The sequence below is a fragment of the Delphinus delphis genome, chromosome 4, assembly GCF_949987515.2.
Source record: "Delphinus delphis chromosome 4, mDelDel1.2, whole genome shotgun sequence".
Taxonomy (NCBI): Eukaryota; Metazoa; Chordata; class Mammalia; order Artiodactyla; family Delphinidae; genus Delphinus; species Delphinus delphis.
Window position 1 is genome coordinate 84,572,249 of NC_082686.1, and position 23,742 is coordinate 84,595,990.

Sequence of the window (23,742 nt, forward strand, 5' to 3'; positions counted from 1 at the left end):
ACTACTGAGGCCCGCGAGCCTAGAGCCCATGCTCCACAACAAGAGAAGCCACAGCAATGAGAAGCCCACGCGCTGCAACGAAGAGTGGCCCCCCGCTCGCCGCAGCTAGAGAAAGCCTGCGTGCAACAACGAAGACCCAACACAGCCAAAAAAAAAGTAAGTATAGGGATTGAGGAATTCATTGCTTAAAGATCAGAGTAGAAGCTCTGGATTTGATGAGATTACCAAAGAAGACAGCGAAGAGAGATTGTAAAAGAGAGAACTAAGGACAAAGGCCAAGGATAAAGCCTTGGAGAAGTGGAAATGGTGGTAGAAGGAGAGCTCTCAAAGGAAATTTATGAGAATAAGGGAGAGCTAGCCATGTTCTCAGACATAGGGGTGGGGCCATTGGCAGAAGAGATAGAAGATGCTGTTAAGAGTTGTAATAGACTCCAGATCAAGGTTAGCTGGGACCAGGCAGCAACACCTAGGCCTTAAAGATGAACTGTCAAGTTGGCGTTGCCTTGTGAGGGTGGAGGGCAGGGGTGGAGAGAACTTAAGAGAACTGCACAGGCTGGGCCCAGCTAGGCCAGCCAGGCAGGTCAAGGCCTGGGTCTAGTTTGGTCAAGGACCAGTGCAAGGGGCTCATGCTGCCTGACCTTCCTCAGTGAAGTAGGACTGAAGGTCATCCCCCATGAGTGAGATTAAGTTGAAGGGAGTCAAGGGGCGGGCCCTTGAGGATGGATGTTTCAAACAGCATTGTGGTTTCTTATAATCATTAGTCAACAAGGGATGTGTAAAACCATTCCTGAGGATCAGTGAGAGCTTGGCCGAGGTTAGAAAACATTGCTTTATGGTGGCCCAGTTTCCATGGTTTCCTTTCTCATGCAGCTTGGGAAAGGGAGCAGAGAAAACCAATTATTGTCTACAATAAGTCTAGGTTAAGAAATACTAGCTTGATGTTAGAGGCTACTATATGTGTTTTCCTTTGTGCCATAATATTATTTTGAATTTTGTGGAAAAAAAAATAGATTGTAGGTCAAATTGAATTTTGTTATTTTTCTATATTAAAAAATCATGTGATTCAGCCCAATTTTGAAAATCTGTAATAAGTGGAACCAAGGTTTTACATTAAGAGCCTACAGTGATTTATATTTAACTATGATTTTAAAAGAAATTTGAAAATGTTGGACCACTGTTACAGTGATTTGGGCTCTTATCTAGCAAGAGGTACAAATAAATAGTAATGGTATAACACAAATTTCAAATCTTTTGAGTGACACGTTAACAATGTGAAGTTTTCCACTGACTGATATTTTAATGTCACACCCCCCAACAAACCTATAATTAAAGTTATTTTGGCATTTTCATCTCAAATCCCTGCTTTTGGTGGGGGTGGGGTGGGGTGGGCGGGTTATAATTCCACTTTTAAAATGAGCTTCCAGATACAATTTGACATAAAATACAAAGTCTTATCCTAGCAACAATTTCCTCTCTACCCTTCCATCATGAAATATAGGAATGTGTGGTCTTTTAGTTTTAAAAGTTATAAAGGTATTTAAAAAAGGAAATCGAATGCTTTTTGTTTGTTTTTTGACCAGTGTATATGCAGGAACTAAAGTCTAGCTTTAGAACAATTCACACAGACATCAGAGATCATTATAGCATGTAACAGTTCTGGGAGAAGGCAGTAGTTCCACTTACTATGCTTGTTTTCTTTTAATTGGAATGTTAATTAATTCATATTTTTCTTTGAGAGAAATAATACTTGCCCTGTGATTATTCTCAGAAAAAGAGTTTGGGTCTATAGCTGCACATTTTAAACAGCATCTGAATAAGTTTGAGCAATAGCATCAAAATAGAAATAAACAAACAAAAATTCAAGGCAATTGAAGGAGAATCATCTCTCTTTTTGTACATTGTCCCTTTCTCGTAATCTCTTGAGCACAGAAATTTTATATGGAATTCTAATGATTTCCTTTCCTACTCATTTATTTTATGTATATACACACACATATACACACACATATGTCATATGTATTATGCATTGTGTGTGTGTATATATATATATATATATATATATATAATGTACTATATATGCATATATATAACCAGGGGATAAATCTCTTGAAGAATCATCTTCTGGGCCTTTTCCCCCCTTGAATGTGAATTCTGACCTAGGAGAGGGAAACCCTTAGATACTTCTGAATCAGGGAGTTAAATTCTTCATTGGAATTCAGAAAGTAAAAAGAAAGTGCTTGGGAAGAATTCTTATGCTGAGGTGAGGGGTCATAGAAAGGCCATTCAATTCTCGCAGGAAGGTCATGGGGGCAGTGGGAGGGGTCATAGACTGAGGATCATTTGAAGAATGCCATCCTTTAAGTAGGGTTTAGGCATATCACTGGTTGAGAGACATCAATATGGTCTTTCTTGCATAAACAGTTCTAGGAAATGCCTCCCAAGACATTTATTTTACAGCCCAGGGTGGGGGTGAGGAAAGGGGTGAGAACTGAAACAGCCATCATTTATTCCCATCAGAATGAGAACTGAATCACACACAAAAATCCTTTCTGAAACTCTTGGTCATTTTACATGGGTGAGGGCTTGACTTTGCCTTAGGAGAGACATTTTTTCTTATCAACCCCTTTCCTTTTCTCCTCCCCAAACACATATAACCTAATTTCCTCAGAAATAACAGAGTCCAAACCTCAAATACATCCAGAGGTTTTACAGCTTCCTCCTCAAATTTTAGAATTCTCTGGTGTCACCATCACATGTATAAATATGAAAGAAAGGAGCAGTATCAGGGAATACCATTGAGCTAATGCAGTTCTTGATAAACCTTGATGGCAAATTAGAGGTTTCCCATTTCCCCAGTCAGCTGGCTATAAGATGTTGGGAGGGCTATTTTTTTTTTTTTTCCTTTAACACAAGGCTCTTAAGAATTTGTAGCTATGTATTTTTAATACTGTCAATAAACAGCTTCCTCAAGACTCAGAGGGGCAATAATGGAAGCTGTTAACAAAGTGTGAAAAGCAACGGGCTAGCAAAGGTTAATCACATGGCTGCCCACTAATGACCTCTACAGCCCTCGGTTTAAACCCAACAGCACTTGTAAAGACCAATCACGTGAATAATTTCCTGTCTGAGGTAGCCTTTATGGTTAAGAATAAAAGCAGAGCTGATTGTGAATAGAAAGCCCCCGGCAGGGGAGGTGGTTATTATTTTTAAGCTGATCTAAACACCTGGGTTTCCCACTGGACCCTATTAAACTTCCTCCATTATGTCTAAATATTTCAATCATTTCTACAGCAGTTGTGAATGAGTGCATTACTGAGGTAGGCAAGAACTAGGAGAGAGGGGGCAGGTTATCGAATGGCTGAGCCCCTTCCTCCAGGTGACGACAGTCAGGTAGGGAGAATCCCAGACCTTGGGAAGGGAATTAGAGGGTCATCCCTCCCTCTGTAGCTCCCTAATCCCACCCTGCTTCAAGGAAGACCACACGTAAAGCCATTCAGACCAAGAAAATTTTACTATTTTAAAGGCCTGTAGATGAGGAGATTCCTGAGCTTGCCCTGGTAACCCATTTCATTGTTTAACAGCCCTTACTATCAGCTAACAGTTTCCCCATATAAAGGACTTAAGTAATTTCTGCTGTGGTTCAGACCCATTTTCCCTGCCGTGTCTTTGGATGGCTGTATTTTGCTGATCCTTCCACATTTTATTATAGACTTAGTTAAACATTACTCCAATAAAATTGCCAAGTCTTTGAAGATTTTATTTTCTACCTCCAGCTTATAGATCTGAACATATTTAAGTGAGGAGCACTTATCTAGTAACAATGACATTTTTAGGTTCATGGCAAGGACAGGATTTAAAAGCAGTAATAGGGCTTCAAGATTCCAATTTGGTACCTAGAACTGGGTGGTCCTTTGGACCGTGGGTCAGTCCATACTCAATCCTTCTCTCTTTTGCCACTCCTTGTTTGTATCTGCTCATATCTCGTTATCTTATTTGTATGAATTATTTCTCTTCTAAATTGTGTTATAAGGTCCCATAACGGGCAACATGTAGAAGAGGAATAAAACTGGGATATGCAGTCAGGTCTAAGTTCAAATTTTGCCTCTGTTACTTCTTGTGAGTACGTGAACAAGTTGCCAACCACACTAAAACTCAATTTCATAAAAGCAGATACTTCCTAGAGTTGCTGTAAGGATGAAATTAAGTAATTTGTATATAGTTCCTGAAATGCACTGGGCACTCAGTGTATGTTAGTTCTTGCCCCTTTCTACTTTATTAGTAACCCTGAATCCAGCCTAGTGACTTATACATGATAAAGAGCCACAGGAGGCATTCACATTTAACATATTGGGGATAATTTGGTTCCAAGTGGGAGGTACACAACTTGAACGAACTTGAGCAAGAGGGAGATTTACTATTTCACCTAGCCAATCAGCAGGTAAGGGCAGCTTGGTCTCAGAGATGCCTAGAAACAGAAACTCTCTGGGTATGGTCACCAGGACATTTTTCATTTTTCTTCTCTGCTCCTCTCCCAGATCCTCAGCCTTATTTTCTCAGACCAACTTCTGTTTGGCTTGAAACGTGGCCTTCTGCTGCTCTCGGCCCACATCTCCCATCTGTACCATCACAGAGGGGGCCAGTCCTCTCTGAGCTCCAGCTAGAAGATCATGGGTTCGAATTCAGATTGGCCCAAATCTGTGCTCATTCCCAAGCTCATTAATTGAGGTTGGGAGTTGGGAGGAGAAGCAGTGATCGTCACTTTCTATCAGAGTCATATGATTGAAGCAGTAGTAGGGTCAATTCCCTAAAAGAAGAGGGGCTGTTTCTAGAATAAGGGAGGGTGCTGGGCAGCAGAACAATAAGTATTCACTTAATTAGGAATCCCAAGGGACCCCCCTTCACCTATGTCTTTACTGCCACAAAGGTGCTATGTATATTTCCGTAGCCAGATGACCTTGGCAAAAAATTTTAAAGAGGGTATTTTTAATGTGTTTTCCTGACTGGGCATCAATAATGATGATGATGGTCATGATGATGGTGAGAATGACCAGATTCTTTATATTTGCACCATGCTCTAAAAATCTGTCAGGTTCCAGATCATTCTAGAGCCATCCTTTGTGATTCACAGCCTTGTGGTATAACTGGAGCAATCTTGTTTTTCCAGTAACAAATTGGTATGCGTCTGGTGGTTCTTTTTTTTCTTCTTTGTGCTTCTCTGAGCTTTTCTAATTTACTACAATGAACATGCATTATTTTTATAATAAAACAAGTGTTGTTGGAAATAAATAGGATTTGTGGTCTTACGTGTGAACTCTGTAAGCTCATCCTATCTCCAGGCCTTTCCACATGCTCTTTCCATGGCCCTGGATTTTCTTTCCTCGTGGATGTTTTCTTCACTTTCCTTGGGTGTCAGCTGAAATGTCATCTCCACCGAGAAGCTGTGACCAGGGGCAGATTTTGTGGGGCCTGAAGCTTATATAATTTGGGAATTTTCCTTAAGGAAAAAAAAATCATGAATAGAAATTTCTACTCAAAAGTGAATGTTTATTTAGATAAGAAAAGACATCACAAAAAATGATGAATTAAAAAATGTAAGTAGGGGCTTCCCTGGTGGCGCAGTGGTTGAGAGTCTGCCTGCCGATGCAGGGGACACGGGTTCGTGCCCTGGTCCAGGAATAACCCACATGCTGCGAAGCGGCTAGGCCCGTGAGCCATGGCCGCTGAGCTTGCGTGTCTGGAGCCTGTGCTCTGCAACAGGAGAGGCCACAGCAGTGAGAGGCCCGCGTACCGCAAAAAAAAAAAAAAAAAAGGAAGTAGTACCATAAATAATGCTTTAATTGTTTTTTCCCTACATTCTTTGGCTACATTTTTTTTTTTTTTACTGAGATATAATTGACATGGCTACCTATCTTTTGATTGTCCTTCCATATGACAATGATACTGTAATATTTTCCATGGTGAGAATAGAAAGATAGTTTAGTTTTCCTCCACAGTAATCAAGTTTTGCTTTTTATTATTGACAGTTTAGAAAAGTTTATTTCAGCTTCATAACATTTTTATTAGTAATGGTATGCAAATGTTTAGTAGTAATATTTTCACACAGGGCAAAAGCTCTATCTTGCTCCCTGCATTTCATATCTGGTTTCTCCCTCACTACCTATGTACTTCTGGTGCCAGGCAGTGGAGGACACAGTCATATCAGGGGACACCCTCTAGGCCTGCATGCTTGTGTCATCCTGCTGTATGAATTAGTGAAAAGGCTAGGAGGACTGTTCCTGGAAACCTTTCTTATATTGAGATGCTTGCAGTAACTTAACTACACCTTTTTAACATGTCCCATCAAACCCAATTGAGATGTACCCCCATCTCAATTTTTCCCCTAACTAGATTCCCCAGATGCCCATCTTCACACAGTGTAAGGGGAAATATGACAGAGGAAATCAGAATGGAAAGAGACAGAGGTCTTAACTGATTGCAGTTAAAATATCTCACATTTGCAAAATTTACAAAAACATATAGCTATATGAGCACACTGTAGGCTTCCCTTCCCACCATCTCTAAAGCCTTGGATGGAGCCCATGTAAATAAGAGGATTTCAAGCTTAAACTTCATTAGTTTCAGGGTAAATTTACTTTTGCATTCAATCCAAAAGGTAGACTACCTCATTCTCTCATAATCCATTCCCTTTTAGCTCTTAGCATGTGTTAAAATGAAGTATTAGTCAGTATGCCTGCTTGTGTAATGTTTGTCTCTCACACTAGGATTGTGTGCATTGTAAGGGGAGGTACTTTATCCGCATTCACACCACTGTATACCAATACCTGTCCTAGTGCTAGCACATTCTCAGTACTCACCAAGCCTTACTTAAAAACAACAACAACAAAAGGAACAATGAGTAGACTCTGGGACAACAGGATTGAATGCTGACATTGATTTCCATTATTACTCTTCCTCCCCAGCTGCCCAGCGCCAGGCTCTAATTAAGTCACTTCTCCCTGGTCTACCTTCTCCAGGCTTCCTCTGGTTCCAGTCCCACAGCAATCTGATGCCTGTGACTAAAATCCTTTCCAATTTCTCTTTCCGTGAGGCCAGGTTGTCTTCAGTGGGTCCAGAAAGTTGACCTGATAAATTATTGTGTTAATAATGATAATTTTTTATGATTTACAAGGAATATTCCCATGCATGATGCTAATATGCTAATGAGAAAAGGCAAGTGAAAAGATAACAGGTATTTTTGCAAGGGTTTTCTGAAGATGCCATGTCCAGCCCACACTTACACCCACCACACACATATGCATAAACTTACAATGGCAAGAATTTCAAGCTAGTTTGGAAGGAGGGGAAGATTTATGGGTAAACATTTTTGAGGGTCTTGCAGTTCTATCTGGAATCATACTGTTTGTTGATGGGAAGCCATCAACTTCATCTAGTCCTAGTCCCTGCTTTAATCTCCTGATTCTGAGACAGTTTATGTTTGTTCTTGTCGGTTTGGAGTACAGGATTTTGTGACATTGTATTAAGGATGCAGAACCTGGAGAAAGGTGGAATTAACTGAATTTTAAAAATTTACTTCCCAGACTGTTACACTTCATTTTTATTGGCCTTACAAGGCCAGTAAAACAACTGAGTTATGAATATTTGCTTGAACTGAGTAGCAGAGGCACCAGATCTGCAGAAGTTAATACAACAGAGTGAATGGAAGAGAATGCAAGAGTTAAGGCTGTCCTACACCCCCAGTATGTTGCTCTTTCTTACCCTGTATCATGTCATCTCTGTGTTTGTGTCTCCATCACTTATTTGGGGGTTGACTTGCAGCAGAACATTATATATTCATATTTCCAATTCCATAAGCATTTATTAAGTGCCTACTGTGTATGATGTAGGCGCTGTCTTAGGCACAGGGGATTCTGAGTTGAATAGGGCAGAGCCCTGCCATCAAGTTTCTTACAATCTAATAGAGGACACGTGTAAGTAAATACATTACAAAATGGTGCTTAGAAGGTATAATAGAATATTTGAAACAGGTGCTATGGGAGAGCAGCTAATGAACTTGGACAGGGGTGGGGTAGTGAGGAAAGGCTCTAAGGAGGAAGTGACATACGAATTTTATATCTGATGGGGGTGCCAAGCACACTTGATGAGTCTCATTCTCCCACACTGTAGCAGTAAGGTGATCCACATGGCAGTAGCTCTTCACTAATGATATGAGCCTGTGCTCATTGAGAGACCTCTATTCCAGACACCGTCAGGGTGCGACATCTATGATGTCATTAAATCCTCACAATGCTTTGAGGGTTAGTACTCCCCACTTTATAGATGAAGAACATGAGGCTCAGAGAGTGGAACTTGCCCAGGGTCATACAGCTGCTATCAGGCAGATGCAGGATTCTAACTCAGGTGGCTCTGACTCTGGGCCCAAGCTCCTGACCAAATGGCAAATAGTGAGGAGAGGCTGTGGCTACTGCTCTTGGTGCTTTAGGCTTTCACCTGTTTCAATTCATTTGAACCTCTTAAGCACCCTGGGGATGACACTGGAAGGAAATTATTATTCCATTTGAAGACAAGGAAAGTGTCACACAGTTAGTAAGAGGTCAAGCTGGGCCAGGTTGTTTGACTACTAGTTTAGCGCTCTCTTCACTACAGGATGACTGGGGAGCCTGCCACATGCACAGCAGCTATGTTTCCCCCACACTGCCCCTCCCTTCCCCCGTCCCATCCTCCCACCACCTCCCGCCACCAGGTTTCCTATGCTTGATTTTAAAAATCCAAAGAAAATTTCTCTGTATAGCTAGGTAGGAAGGAACGGGAGAGGAGGAAGGATCCTACTTTCCTGTACCTGGTAGGGACAGGAAGGACCTACCTTATATTCTTTCTCATAAATTATCCTAGAAAGGAAGAATGCAGGCTATTTTATTTCTATTTTAAACGAGCAATCAGAGGTGTGTCCCATGTAGGTGACCCATCATGTTTATATATGGGTGGGAACTGATAATGGCATAAATATTACAGAATCCCAATAAACCACAGGTTTTTATCAAATGCATTTGGATGGTCTATGTTCAGAATGTGCTGTAAATTATCTTATCACGTAGGTTGAAAGATTAGCAATACCCACTAGCCAACGAGGCGAGCTTCAGTGGCAGCGTCTTTAAGGGTTTTCATCAGGCAAAACTACCTTGTCTTTGTCAAGCTGGCTTCCTTCTAGGGTCCAAGGTCTCTCCGTTGTTATTCCACCGAGGAATCCCATTTCAAACCTTTACCAGCCACAAACAAAAAGTTCCTTCATGTGATTTGTACTGATCACAGGGCTTTCAATGTTTAAATCACACGAATTTGAAAAAGATTACCTGTTCTTATCTTGAGAAGTTCATAGATACTGCTTAATCAGTTTTGCCCTGAGGAATATATGAAAAAAAAAAAGACACATATAGGAGGCCCAAACTTCATTTGCCTTTCACTATCATCTGAGCTTGGGATAGAAGTATTTCACAGATAGGAAAAATGTATGGGAAAACTCTAAAGGAAATGTACTTTCTCAGAAGGGCAAATTAAAGCAGAAATAAATTTGAGATATGTAATATGTGGCAGTGGTATAAAACGTATATGAGAATATATATAAAAAAGTATATGAGAAAAAGCTTGATAAATTGTGAATTGTTATACGTATGTCAGTAATTCAATAACACCCTCCCATCCTCACTTCTGATATCACCCCATGGAGAAAGCTTTCTAAATTCCTAACCGTTTTTCTCCTACCAGGTGGGTACTCAGTAAATATTTGTGGCATTAATGAATAACTGAACTTTTGAATCTTAATTCTTAAATGAAATCTTATTATAGAGATTGGGCAATATTTCTGATAAAGACTTTTTCAAAAATTGAGGTATAATTGATTTACAATATTGTGTTAGTTTCAGGTGTACAGCAAAGTGATTCAGTTATATATATAAATTCTTTTTCAGATTCTTTTCCATTATAGGTTATTACAAGATATTGAATATAGTTCCCTGTGCTATATAGTAAATCCTTGTTGATTATCTGTTTCAGTATCTGTAGTAGTGTGTATCTGTTAATCCCATACTCCTAATTTATCTCCCACCCCCACTTTCCCTTTGGTAACCATAAGTTTTTTTCTTTGTCTGGAAGTCTGGTTCTGTTTTGTAAATAAGTTCATTTGTATTATTTTTTTAGATTCCACATGTAAGTAATATCACATAATACTTATCTTTCTCTGTCTGACTTACTTCACTTAGTATGATAAATCTAGGTCCATCCATGTTGCTGCAAATGGCAATATTTCGTTCTTTTTTATGGCTAGTATTCTGTTGTGTATATATATTTATATACCACATCTTCTTTATCCATTCATCTGTTGATGGTCTCTTAGCTTTCATGTCTTGGCTATTGTAAATAGTACTGCCATGAACATTGGGGTGCATGTACCTTTTTGAATTAGAGTTGTCATCTTTTCTGGATATATGCCCAGGAGTGAAGTTGCTGGATCATATGGAAGTCCTGTTTAAGAAACCTCCATACTATTTCCCATAGTGGCTGCACCAGTTTGCATTCCCACCAACAGTGCCAACAGTGTAGGAGGGTTCCAATAAAGGCATTTTATTTTAAAGTAAGCTTGGGAAGACCACATGCTGTCTGTACCACTTGGAGTGTCATGATGCACATCAATTAATTAATTGCCCTGAGACATTTTGCTGTAAAATTTGCTCAACTTTGTTTTATCTAGCATGTACCAGATTCTGACCACAGAATCATACTGAGGAGCACTGAAGTAATATCATATTTGAGGAAGTGCTGCTTTAAAAGTTAAAATAAAAATATGAGATGTCACAAGGCATAATTAATGTCAGATGAATTCTGTACTATGTATGGTACCAATTTGTAAAGGAGAAAGATTAACGTGAAATGGTCTGCAAAATCTTCTTGAAGGAAAACGGAAGCTTGAGGGATGGATGAAGTCTGGCTAGGTGGGAGGTAAGGTAGCGCTGTAGTGTTTCACTGTTTTGTCTCCTAGCACCTGATAGGAAACGCTCCCGTTAATAGCGGTGTCTCACTGTGGGATGTGAATTTGAGTTTGGGGGGAGGGGTAATGAGCAGTCCAAAAACTTGGCTCTCACCCATTTTCCACTGTGATTCTGACCCTAGCCTCACATGATGCGCCTTGAAAAATACGGTGGCTTTAAAGATGGGTGAGTGGTCAGAACTTCCAGGGACTCCATAACAGACAATTTCCTTTTATTCTTTTTTTTTCTTTTTTATAAATTTATTTATTTATTTTTGGCTGTATTGGATCTTTGTTGCTGTGTGTGGGCTTTCTCCAGTTGTGGTGAGCAGGGGCTACTCTGTTGCGGTGCACGGGCTTCTCACTCTGGTGGCTTCTCTTGTTGTGGAGCATAGGCTCTAGGTGCACAGGCTTCAGTAGTTGTGGCACTTGGGCTCAGTAGTTGTGGCTCGCGGGCTCCAGAGCACAGGCTCAGCAATTGTGGCACATGGGCTTAGTTGCTCCGCGGCATATGGGATCTTCCCGGACAAGGACTCGAACCCGTGCCCCCTGTATTGGCAGGCAGATTCTTAACCACTGCGCCAGCAGGGAAGCCCTCCTTTTATTCTTTTAGACTCTGTTGAGGTTACTCAGCCTAACTGAAGAGCTTCCATTGAAGCTGTGAGTTACTGGGATTCACCTCTTTAGGAATTTTAATCTTGGCAGTGGGAGAGGAATCGAAATCTCCTTGTCTACCACTTAGTGCAAAATGTATTGTCAGTCTTGTCTGGTTCTACCCATGGAATCACAGGAGTTTGGAATCAGATGACATCTTCGAGACTATCTAATGATTCAGCTTTCTCCTTTCATAGATGAACATGCTGAGGCCCGAGAGAGCAAGTTATGTCCTCAAGGCCACACTGATTTGGGGTTGAGACTCTTGCCTTCCAGGTCCCTTCCCTCCCAGTCCCTTCCTCATTTCCACTAGGGAAGAATTTGCCCCGAATCTCGCCCCATTCTGAGTGGGAGGCAAAGCTTTCCCCATTTACTGAGGGGAAACTGACAGAGGGGTCGTAGGTAGAGCCCCCGTACTTTGCTGATTCTACAGATTACATGCAGGTAATTCCCACTTCCGTGATGAAAACAATTGTCCATCCTTTATTTCGTGTTTTACCTAAGGCTTGCAGGCTTTTAAAAGGGGCATTGTTTTCACTGGGACTGATGGGTGGTATACCCAGTGTCCCTGCCTTGCATTCCTTTAGAACTCTGATTTTGCCCCAAAGTTGGATGCTTTCTAAGCAGTATAACTGCCACTATGGTTCAAGCCCCCCAACTGCTTAAATTACTCTTTGAAAATATAAGTGTGGTGAGACATTTTTAGTTTCATGCTCCTACTCTTGAACTCTAGTCTCCCTTTCTGTGATTCATTTATATTTTCAGACCCTAAAGAATGATTTAATTAATTTTCATGTTTTACTAATTTGTACATTTGGCTTTCTTGTTCTACTAGTTTTTGTATTAACCTCAGAGATTCATGTTGAGAAAAATGCTTGTATTTCAAATAGATTTTATTTATATTTTGTCAGATAACTGATACATTTGGATCCTTTCATGGAGGGTGGGGAGTATAGTCTAGGAATTTTCAAAAACTTGTTGCCATTCCTCTGAATTTCTGCTTAGGCTGACAGGTAGAATACATTTTCAATAAATGAAAGAAGTGTTTCTAAGGTTCCAAAGAGAGAGCCTCACAAATGCTTTCCCACTTTTCAATATGAATTATTTCCTTTTGAGTTTTTAAAGCAAGCAGAGACCAGGCCAAGCTTATTTGGAAGTCAGTCGGAAATAAATGAATCTGGGTCTCTCTAACAACAAAAAAAGGCCTTTTCTGGGGCACTCAAGCACATCATTCACAGCTAACTGTGTGTTATTCTATAGTGTGGATACAAACATATATGATAGGTCACGTGCTCATAAACCAAGTAGTAATTGTGTAGTGGAATAATTTATCCCTACCATAGAAAGAGAAATCCTGTAAGTAAAAATTCTGGGGAACAGAAGTTGTAGTTTGTATAACGACCTGATGTGAGACATGGGCTTTTATTCCTTTTCTCTTTTGTGTGTGTGTGTGTTTTGTTTTGTTTTAATAAACCATATGGAGTTTTCCTGAAATACTGGAAAAGGTCTGTGGAGATGCATGTATCTGTGTGAATGCGTATGAAAAAGCCTCATGTAGGCTCTTTTCACTCCTTTGGTAAAGGCCTCCTTGAAGCAACTTCCTCTAGGCTTGCTAAGGAAGGAAAACACAGCTTCGAGCCAACGTTAGGGAGGAGCTGTCCGGTGCTCTCTAGCAGCAAACACGCTTACAACTCAGTTTAGAATAAAGTGTACTGCAAACACCTAATTTTTACAGAACTGCTTGTATTGGGAGTTACTAATTAAAAATCCTCACGCTCTCCCTTCTTTTCCTGTTCAAATCTGCAAGGTTATTTAATTGAAGTTCTATTTTGTGGGTGCAGATGCATGATGTGTTTGAATCATCAAACAGATTTATAGTGTGTTTTGATTGTTGTGTGTGCCTCATTGCTATTCCCAGAATGTCGAGCTGAGCTTATGCTCCTCGGGAAGACTTAGCCGCCTGAAACAGTAAAAGAGTCCTTTCTTCTTCTCCCGCCCCCTCGCCCCCCATTTTCCTTGAAACTTTGCCAATATCAGATCGCGCGCTGTCTGTTGCTGCATTAAAATGAAGTCATTCCCTCCCACTTGTCACCCTCCTCCCTCCCACCCCCAACCTTTCCCTGTGCTCTCCAGCTCCGCGATTTTCTAAGTGGGGGAGCCGCTCTTGCCGTTATGGACGAACTTTTTCAGTTTTATTTTCTTCTGCCTTTCTCTCCTCTCCATTTTTTTCTCCCCACTTCTTAGAGGTGGTTTTTGGATTGGGGGCTGTGAAAGGAAAAGAGAAGGGGCCTGTTTTCCTCTCGAGGTGAAAACAGCCTTGGAAACGGCAGGTGCACGGCCCCCAAGCAGCTGCTTGCGCCTCGCAAGCTGAAGCGTTTTACTTCCCCCTTCTAAGCCAAGAGCACTTCATATAATCCTCTCATGCAATTCACACTGTAATTGCAGAAACCCCGACTGCTAGGGCTCATCTTATTATTATTATTACGATTATTATTATTGTTGTTGTTGTTGTTTTTCACTGATAACAAGCTCTTCTGCAAACAGGAACCTGTCATGTTAATTAGGTTTTTGTGTAAGATGAGCTGCTTCTCTAGAAGCAAGATTTTTTTTTTTTTTGTCTTGCTCTTAGCCCTGTTCCCCTACCCCCTTCCAGGCCTTACCCCCTTAGAGGCCACTTAGGGAGTAGCACATGTGGAACTTTTATGTGGTTCTATAGGCCTTTTATTATCCTGTGGGCCTCATCCTCTTCTTAAGAAAGAGGCCAGTGGTTAGATGCTGGCAATGAAAATTATTTTCTTGAACACCAGCTTGTTTTCTCAAGGTTCTGCTTATTCCTTTGGTAATTATGGGACTAAAGTTTCTTTTTTCTTTTTTGGTTGACCCATGAGTGCTGTAGTCTATAACAATCATGTCATGGTTTTGAGGAAGAAAGGGCCAGGGATGAAAGTATGAAGAGATTTTATTTTTTTTAATTCCCTTAAGAAATGCTTAGAGAATTAATGAAAGTGTTTTTATTGCCAATTTAAAGAAAACCTGGTACTTTGAGGTTCAGAGATATACAAACTATTACTAATGCCTAAATTTAATTTTGATCTACAACTTTGGCGTATTTTTTATGGTTTACCAAATTCAGCAATTCATGACCACTGTCATTTTTTTTTTATGGTTACACACTACCTGTACTATTATTTAAATAATATTTTCTTTATATGGACTTACCTTTTAAATGTAGTTTACTAGCAAAGGAAACTATAATATACCACTACTATAAATAGTAAATTCATGTGATAAGCCATACAAACATAACTGTTAAAGTAAAAAAGTGGAAACTGTTAAGTTCATTTGTGTTAGAGGTATTGCATAGTACAGGAAAGGTGTTCAGGATTAGCACTGGGCCTTTTTATTCTTACTGTAATCAGAAGGATCGAAAGAGAACCAACAGGAGAATAACTTTCCCGCTCACTGTGTGCACTACTGGTATTCAAGGCCATGCCAGTGTACCACCCGCATCTGCTCGTCTCCGGCAGCATACCCACGCACAGCACATACCCTGCACTTTGGGAAATACCAGCCCATTGGGGGCTGAGGGCTCAGGTGGTCCAAAATCCATTATGGATATTTGGTTCTAGGAGGACTATTATTTAAGTTGGCTCTTGATGTATATGAAATATATATTTCTAGTAAAAGAGTGACAAGAAACCCTACTCTTTAAGGGGAATTTGTGTCTACTAGTGGATTAATGAAACATTGAGCATAAGGAACCAAAGTTCTAAAAGAACATCAAGGGGGAAAACTTAAGAAAAACCAAGTTCCAGGATCCGTAATGGGAGCCAGAAATGGAAGCCAAGATAGGATCGAAAGTCTGGACAAAGTGGAATGGGCATAAGGTCAAAAGTGAAGTGAGATGGATGTTCCAGAAAAAAGTGTTTGTGATGAGAGCTGAGGTAGCTGAGATTTTCCTTTGCTTGCATGTGATGTACGAGAGGGTCTGGCTGGGTAAAAACCCCAGCTAAAATCAGAGTTGAGGCTATAAAGAAAAGCACTTCTTAAAGAATTAGTGTGAGTCATAAGACAACGAAGAGGACTGCCCATCTCACCTCCACACACCCACCCACACTCTACAGAGGTACAGGGGTTGGAAAACCTCACAATTTTTCTTAATTATAAACAAAATATTTTTGAGAGGTTTATGTCCCAAACTCTTCCATACAACCAATTATGATTTCAGGATGTAAATCTTCCCAGTTATTCTGAATGGTTCTGTGCTCTTTATCTCCCCACAACTCTACCGCCCACCCCACCCCCTGACCCCATTCTCCAGCCTTTAGGATGGAAAGGACAGCCTTGAAGATGCATAAATCATCTAGCGAATATTTCTTCAATCTAAGTTTAGTAGACCTTCAAGGACCTCTCTGCAATGTCCATGTTTTTATTTATTCTCCAGGACAGTATGGTGAGAAGGTGAGTGTTGACGTGTTTCATCAGGGCCATATCCCTTCTGTGGTTGGCTGGTTAATGGCAGTTTCTAATGTTGATGCAATTTATTAAAAATGACTTTTATAATCAATCAACATGACATATAACCTGTTTTATATTGGACACTGCAGATGATTAGATAAAGTACTATGATAGATATAAAAGAAATCTATTTGACAGATATTTTCTAAGGACTTAATATGTGAAAGGCTCCGTGCTCAGGCCTGAGAGTGGTAAACCAGCCCGCGCTGTCAAGGAATTTTTTTATTTGGAGTAGGACAAACAAGGACATAGCCTATTGCAATGATATTTGATAAAAATTCTGATAAGGGTAAGGATTGGAATGTCATGGAAACATGAGCAGCCCCTAACCAAATCTTCCCCAGTCAGGAAAGGCTCCCATATAAGCTGAGAACTTAATACTAAAGAGTAATTAGCTATGGGGAGTCTGAAGGGAGAGGTTCTGGGAGAAAGAGAAAGACTATACAAGAAGAAAGAGAACCCCTGAAGACCTGGAGGTGAAGATTAATGTGGGCAGTTTTGAGAACTTCCAGTAGTTCAGCATAGCTGGAGGTTGGGTGGTGAATGGAGGGCAGAGATGGAAATTGAGGCTGAAGAAGTGAAGAAGGGTCTGGAGGGCCATGTGGAATTTAGGCTTGATGCTGAATGAAATAGGGAGCTACTGAAGGAGTGAAAAGCACAAACTGAAACGTGGGAAGAAAGAGACTGTGCTGGGTGGAGTGGGCACATAAGTAATGGTACAAAGGTGAGGTTGAACCGGGCCAGGCGGAGCCTGAGGGTACAGGTGAGTGGATTACATTTGTCACCTAGGATGGGAGGTAACCTTGCAATGATCTCTAGCGACTGATTCTGAATGTGCAGGTAGTGACCGGGCCAGCAGAGAGGACTGTTCAATACTGGCTGAGCGCCATAGTAGTGGCTTGGGAGTGGGATCATGCAGAGGAGAGGGGTAGCACTCATGGAAATCATTTTGGTTTTGATTGAAGGAGGTATTTTTGGAAGATAATCTGGACACTATTTGGCTAAGTTAAAATTACTTTCTTTTTTTTTTTTGGAAAGCTATGGTTTTTATTTTTATTTATTTATTTCAGTAGCTCTGTTGTTCCCTAGATGTTATTTTATTTTATTTTATATATTTTTATTTAACATCTTTATTGGAGTATAATTGCTTTACAGTGGTGTGTTAGTTTCTGCTGTATAACAAAGTGAATCAGCTATACATATATCCCCATATCTCCTCTCTCTTGCATCTCCCTCCCACCCTCCCTATCCCACCCCTCTAGGTGGTCACAAAGCAAAAAGCTGATCTCCCTGTGCCATGTGGCTACTTCCCACTACGATTACTTTCTTATTTCCAGTGTGCTTCATGTACTTGTCTTACCTTGAAGTGGGCCTTTAATGTAAAGGGGAACATTGATTCTAATCATCTGGTAATAGTATTAATAAATGATCACATTAATGGAGTACTTACTTGGGACCAAACACTGGGCTGAGCACTTGATATATATTATCTCATTTAATCCCTGCCCCTCAAACATGACATGTTATTATCATCTTCATCTTACAGATGAGAGCAACGAGGCTTAGAGAGGATAAGTAATGCCATAACTAAATGGTGGAGGTAGGATTTCATCCTAGGGTTGATTCCAGAGCCTGAGCTCAAAACCAAAACGCCACAGTTAAGGATGTAGAGTATGTTGCACACTGAGTCTAGTGAATAACTTTGTACAAAACTGTGTGTAGACATTTTTTAATGAAAGGAAAATTTGTTACAAGGTTTCTTTTGGCATCTTTCTTTTGGAATTACGCTCCCAGAAAAAAAGCTTTAATTAATAAAGGGTTATGATTACTCATTCTCAGTTAAACATGGTTTTATTGAACAAACAAAAACAAAGGGAAAAACAAACAGGTCATTTTTTCCCGGTTTTGGTGTTTAAAGTTTTGGAGTAAATTTGCCAAAAGAGTAAGTAGGTTTTTCTTTTTATATTTTACATACGGAGGCCATACTTTCTTAAAATTTTTGTATTGGAAAAGACTCACAGAATTAATCTACACTAATCTTTAAGTAGTCATTATTCTCCATTGAAAAAACAAAATGCATTACCAGAATTATTATAGCATCCCCAAAGTGAAAAGAGTTTAAAGACCAACACCTAGTCTACCCTCCTCATTTTCCACGAGGAATCAGAGGACCGAAGCAACTAAGGGACTTACATGCCCAAAGCCACACAGTGAGTATAGAGTAGGGCTTAGAATCAGAGTCTTTAGCCCCAAGGAAGGCTCATTGATTGCTGTACCATCTCACCCTGGATAACAGTATTTCAGGGGATTAATATGGTGCATCTTCCTGGAGTATCAGTTTTGCTCTAAGATTTAAAAACAAGCAAGCAAACTAAATAGTTCATAATTTAAATCCTTTTTATATTAAAATGAACATGGCTATATTGTGGAGTAAAAATCATAGGGATTTAATAAATAAAACAGGAAACTTCAAAGAAATGTCCCTTTTTAGAAAAGAAGGCAGGGAGCAAGAAGAGGGTCTGTCTCACTCTTTACTCCCCGATGTCTTGGTTCAAATGTGTTCTCTCTGCCTTTACAGATTTTTCAGAGGGAAATTTTTTGAGACACTCTGGCTTCTCTTAGGTGTATGACGGACAATAGTGAACTACCAATTAATAGCATTGTTCATAATTATTCTGTTAAATGACACTGTGAGATGCCAGAAACACGCTTTTTCCATTAATATATAATTTAAAATTGTCTAAATACCTGTTAACAGATCCTATAATGGAATAGATTTAAATTTTTTCTCTGAGAAATTTGATTTTTTAAGCTAATTTCAATAGAAAATGTATCTGATTAGTTAGAAATGTGTTACTTGAATGAATGCATTTTGCTACAAAGGTTATCTTTGAAATGATGTGAATAATCTGTCTTATGCTCACAAGTACTGTGAATACTAACACTTCATTCTTAACTCATCTAGTTGTCATTAGGTGCAGCAGCTGATGCAATCTTCCATTAAGCAGTCTCAGAACTGTGGGTGGTCTTGGAAACTATACCATATGAACTGTAATACACAATAGAGTGAGTTAGGGATTTTTTTTTTTCAGCTTTAATTTTGAATCTTGCAGTTCCTATTGGTTGAAATCGAGCAAAAGAATAAAGGGAACCTGATCTTAGCATCAATCTGTATTGATGCAGAGCTCCTTATATACCTATTGATTAGAGAGTTTAAACTTAACTGCAGCCATTTGTTTTCTATTTGAGTTGTTTATGTACTTAACTAAAGGAACTGACATGACGGTGCTTGCAAACAGGGGCACTGTCGGCTGTTTACATTTTTAAAACCATACGCTAATAAAATAAACTAATGAAAGGAAAAATATAATACATTTTAACCATACTTTGATTAAACCAGCACTGGGTAAGTTTTAGTGGGACATTTTGGAAGTGTAGCACACAATTGACATCAATACCAAATTGGCTGTGTTCATTGTGGGATTATTATAAAGGGAGTTATTCATCATGTTTGGAAACTTAACACCACTTTAAAAGGGCTGAAACTTAACAATATTATATATATATTTATAGGTTTCTTTATAAAAGTAACTTAAAGTGCCTTAAATATAATAAGTGCTCAATAAATAGCTATTGATTTGATTTCCATGAGAAATGCAGTGCATTGGAAGCCCAGAATGGAAGGAAAACGCAAAGTAAATTAGTAATAATTTTGCATTCAGTAGGTGGAGATGGAAGCAAGTGGTATGTATGGATTTAGCCACTGAAGAAAGAGAAATCTGCTCATAGATCTCTGAAACGAAAGCAATCATTTATTAATCTCAAGAGAAATATTCTTAAAAAATTATCTTTGTGTATATGCATTTAAAGAAAATAATCTTTCCAAACAATTGGAATGACAAGCAAACTGTCTTTCGTTTGTGGTAAATGAGCTACAAATGTATGCATTTACAATTTTTCTTCAATATTCAATGAGAACTCTGCAACCACAAAGAAGTTAAGTCTTAAAAGTGCTACTTTTTTTTTTTTTCTGGCATAGATGGTCCCCAGTCTTTTCCATTATAGTCTAGAGTCCTTAATAAAGAAACCACAAGCTATTCTCTAGTACAGCATTTTAGCTCCCAACTTTAATTTTGGTTTTAGTCCAACAGGCAGATAGTTTAAAAAGTTTTCTGTCTCCCATCCTAGTTTATTTCTTAAACTCTCTCAAATCTTAAAGGGATAAAATTGTAGTGCTGTTCATTTTGTACCTTCCATCTCTACCTGCGAAATTTTGTTTTTTAATGGTTTAGCACAGATACTTCAAAGTTCAACTGCTCTCCCTTCTTTTTCTTTTTCTAACCCCCCTCCGCCCACCCCCTTTTTCTTTTTTCTTTCTTTCTTCCTTCTTCCTCCTCCAGCTCCCTCTTGGGCCCCCTCTCCATCCCCCCTGTCCCCTTTGGAAGCCCCTGGGATGACACTGTTCATTGATGCATCTCCCTCATTAGCATTGCTGCAGCTTGGCTCAGAGGTTTCAGAGGCAATCCGTCATGAGAAAACTGAAGAATGTGCCCCATTTGCATGATTCTGTGCCAGAATGCAACTTTTTCTCAGCTGTTCTTTGTGTAATTTCCCCTTGAGCGTTCAACTTTCCCATGAAGTCCTAGAAATCATATTATGGATTTCCAACCCAATTGAAATGCTCTTCAGATTAGCTTTACATACTTGCTTCTTTCCCCCAACAACTTCATAGTTCTTCGTAAACAGAGCAAATTAGTACAAAAAGAGATTTCGCCTTTTATTGTTTGGAAATGTAGGAAACATTAAACGAATAATTTTGCTTTGAAAGTGCAGGGGTACATATTATATGCGCAAATGTATATTTATTAGACGTGTCCAAATGAGGCCACAGTGCTAATAAAAACTTAGGCAATCTCTGCTTCCTAGTTGCTTAGTGCCACTGAAAACCACATTCTGTAACCCACCACAGAGAGACTCAGAGCAGAAACATAGCAAAAAGCTGGATGAAGTACTCACTGTTTAATAAAGAGAACTTCCCCCATAAGTCAAGGAAATCTGCTTTGCAGCTCTTGGATGAGCACACTTTAATAAATAATGAATTCATAGTAGCTAACTAACTGCTAATTAAATATGTATTCTCACAGTATTTTTTTCCTAGATAAAAAATTATTGTGACAACTACAACACTGGGACACACAACCTGTTACCAAGGTTTCCATTTCCCAGAAATTAAGATAATGCGCTATACACACATGATGCCCCACATTCCAGAAGAGAAAATGCTCCATTAACATGTTCATCATATTGCATTTGAATTAACAACAGAAAACAATTTACACACAGGCGCATACAATCTTTAGCCCTTTTCAATGACATGCTAATTCTTCTCAGTGTCATTATATACAAATCAATATAGAGTCTTTTCATTCCCTCTTGCCTTTTAGGGCACTTAGGAGTAAGAATAAACTACTTATTTTTTATTATTTCCATTCTAAAAACTGTAGAATTATTATTTTTTGATTACCCTTTGACTCTTGGTTGGAGTGTACCATTTGGGTAAAATAATGAAGATATTCTAAAAGTACTTTAGTTATAACTACTTAAAGTTTTAAATTATGTCGTAATCTTTTAGAAGGAAAAAAAGACTTTAGAATGGGAAGGCAGAAATATCGAACTTACTGAGTTCCAAACAGAATTAAAATGACTTAAAGATAATTCCCTGCACCAACAGAAGAAAATAAAGCTCTTAAAGTTCAAAAATTTGGTTGTTGGAGGAACGCTCACACAGTGATTAGAATTAGGTTGCAGAAGATTTCATTAATTATAGGTGACTGGTTTTCCCTTAGCAGACAGCTCAGGTCTCGCCCCCCCTGCCCCCCCCCCGTTCCCCCCATCCCTACCTCCCCCACCTCCCCCCCCCACCTCATCTCAAACTGTTGTCTAACCTTTCCCTTAATCCATCTCATCTTGAGCTGATGGGAACTGCTTTCATTCCACCTCTTGTGGAGGTAATGAAACAATCTTCTTATTCACTTGGTTCCTCTGAGCCGGTGACATGCAACAACAACAAAAAAAAGCAAGCGCCCTGATTAATGGCTGCTAATTAGCAATGTTAATGACCAGGTGTCCGAGAGCATGGCCAGCTCCTCTCAGCATGGAGTGATCGCTCAATGAGGGCCCTGCAAATCCATTCCCAGTGACCCTTCCCCTCAGCTGCCAGTAATGAAGGCCGCTTGCTCGTTACTCCCGGGAGGGGCGCAGGAGGAGACCCAGGCCTGGGACCCAAACCCTTGGCTGGGGTCTAGTGGATCTTCCATTAATTAAGGTTAGCGTTTCTGGCCCCAAAAGCTCAAGGGTAAGGAAGTGAGGGGCAGGGAGATGAACTCAACCTCTCTTGTCTCGGGAGGCGATTCTTTTCTAAATGGAACCAGTAGTTAATTTGGGCTATCCACATATATTTCTATAATTTTGACTCTTTGTTAGCTATACATATCATTTTCTCTGGCTCTGTTATTATCCCGAGATCATTCACATGGGGGAAGCAAATCTCACACTAACTCTCAAATACAACTTTCTTTCTGGGAGGTTTACGTTCTCTTTTTTCCATTCAGGTTTACAGATGAGTGGCAGCAGAAACTCGGAGCACCCTAGATCTGTGCTTAAAAAATTAGTTATCTTTTAAAAAATATTTTCCTGGTTAGGGGATGGGTTGAACATGCCAGTGCTGTTAGCTCTCATATAGGAGTAAGGGAATTATATTACTTTAAAAGAAAACAACACAAAAGCAAGCTTTTCCAAGAGCTTTCTAGAAAATCAGCTCTATAAAGACCTGAAAAATTATTTTACTAATTAGAGTTGGTTCCTTTTTTTAAATGCTGACCAGAAAATTGAAAAGTGACAAGACTGAAGTCTTTGCAGATAATTAACCATTAACTGTATTTGCCAATTTGTGACAAGCCGATTCTCTGAGTTTACACATTTATTTTCTCTTCACTGGTGAATGGCCTTGTACTTTCCCCAAGGAGAGGGTGGAGGGAATGATTCAGTTTGGAAGAAACAGACTAAAATGGAAAAAGGTATGCCATGTCATTGCTTTTGTTTTATCAGGCCACATATATATAGAGCAGGCTTTTTATATCTATCTATCTATCTATCTATCTATCTATCTATCTGTCTGTCTGTCTGTCTATCTATCTATCTATCTACCTAAAGTGAGGATAGCACCTTGGTTAATTTAGAAATCCCCCCCACCTTTAACAAAGTTTTTATTTGTTGAAATGTCTTATGTTTGATACCATTGTAATGAGTTTCTTTTGATGACATTGTGAAGAATGTAAAATTTATTTCAGTAGAATAAGTGCTATTCTGAAAATTACTGACTATTCATAGGTGATAAAATACCTAATAGCAGGGTTTAAAAAATCATGGTCACTAGGTTGCTGCTGGCCAGGAGGCCCAAATTAAATTTGACAAGAAAAACTTAAGAGCTTTATTCCAAGTGTGGACGAGGCCAAACAACATTACCTCATAAGCTACGAATGGAGGCTGCCTAG